Source organism: Mustela putorius, unplaced genomic scaffold (assembly GCF_011764305.1).
Source record: "Mustela putorius furo isolate JIRA1106 unplaced genomic scaffold, ASM1176430v1.1 tig00003846_pilon_pilon_pilon, whole genome shotgun sequence".
NCBI classification, from domain to species: Eukaryota; Metazoa; Chordata; class Mammalia; order Carnivora; family Mustelidae; genus Mustela; species Mustela putorius.
In genome coordinates, this window is record NW_025421999.1 from 5,422,333 (window position 1) to 5,424,036 (window position 1,704).

General features: G+C 36.2%; 1 non-coding gene across 1 annotated transcript; it reads right to left on the reverse strand.

Annotated features, from left to right (window-relative positions):
- Positions 1-292: 292 nt before the first annotated feature.
- Positions 293-394, reverse strand: LOC123387210. The gene has a single exon (XR_006601533.1). It is a non-coding gene; the product is annotated as a U6 spliceosomal RNA (small nuclear RNA).
- Positions 395-1,704: the final 1,310 nt, after the last annotated feature.

Sequence of the window (1,704 nt, forward strand, 5' to 3'; positions counted from 1 at the left end):
TCTGCTAAAATCAGGAGCACTGCTAGAGAATTTCTTAAAAATAATGTAGAACCGTTAAATTGAAAATCATCTATTTTTAAAGAATAAATAATAGTTCATGCATGTAAATAAATTTATTACTTTAGATATATTCATAGATGATTAATCTATATTTGACTGTGAAGATAAAATAAGAATGTTTAAAAACAATGTCTAAATGTAGAGATAAATTAGGGGGATTTTTACTTTACCTATATACATAAAACATCTAGCTTTATAGAAAATTTTGTTGATCCTAGGGAGCATATATTTTATAAAACATATCTTCACAAATGTGCATGTCATCCTCATGCAGGGCATGCTAAAATTCTCTTTATCATTCCAATTTTAGCACACGTGTTGCCAAAGTGTGCACTATAAAAGTTATCCTCTATTAAAAACGTTTCTTTGTGTTCTGGATGTTAGACATGAGGCCTAGAGGTCTGAATGCTCTCAACTTTCCCTGCTGAACTTTGCACATCCTCTTAGAAATCTGCATGTTCTGAAGGATGCTCTCCTCACCCTCACCTGGAAGACTCACCAGCACTTGTTCTGTGACCATCTTATAAGGCTCTTATCAAAAAATTAAAAAGCTTCTCCAAAAAAAGAAGAAGAAGAAAAAGCTGTTTTTATTTATCAGTCAAGTGAACACATGCCAGAAAAAGAAGTACACTCAATAGTTCACTGAGGGGGTGAGATGTATACTTTTAAGTTTTAGAATGGTGGAGAGTCAATGGTGGCCATGCTTACAAAGGAGTAAAAAGTAACACTGAATGGAAAAGAATGTTCAAGGGTGGACACACAGTAGTTTCAACATTTGTTATTGGTCATGAAAAGTCTTCAGACAGATCCACGAAGAGTCTGGCAAAGCTTGAAATGACTATTTGTCTGGTCCTTTAATAGTTTTCTCTAGTAGAACCAGTTATGGCAAACACAATACCCCATTTTAATATCTCCTCAGCAAGGTTACTCTAAGTGAAAAACTTCTATGATACACATTTATTCTTCTTATACCAATTTCCAGCATAAACCCCAAACTCTCACCTTACTCCTAATCACTTGGCTTTTGATCTCTTAATTTGATCTCATTCTCAGCTCCCAAACCCCTCAGGAAATCATTGTCACTCCTTATCAAAATTCCCTATTCCCTCAATTTTTTTCTTGTTCACCAATTTAGAAATTTTTCCTTCCCTTCCTGCTCCAACTGAAACCTGACTTTTCCATGATTCTCAATTGCTAAGATCCCTTAGGAGGTAACTGTTTTTCTTTCATTCAACCTCAGACCATTGGACTGCTAGGTTACCCTCAGCTCTTATTGTCTCTTTGAGCCCATTTTCCTGGTCCTAAGAGTCCCAGTTTTGAATCTCATGTCAACTGATTATGTAGTAGATTGAGTACTCTACCCCACAGTGGCTTATGTTTGCTAGGTTCTTTGCTTTTGCCAATAGGACAACTGCAAACATGATTTAAGCAGAGACTTAACAGTTTTCTTACACATGGGGCTCACTCTTTCTTTCTGCTTATGGGAAATCTGCACCCACTAGTACATGTGCAGGAGCTTAAAGCAAGTATGTTATATTAAAAAAAAAAAAGACCCTTGGTCAAGTCATCTCCCTTGACCATGTACTCCATCCAAATTCTAGACATATGAGTTCATCTTAGGTCACCCACAAGATGTGCTAGTGC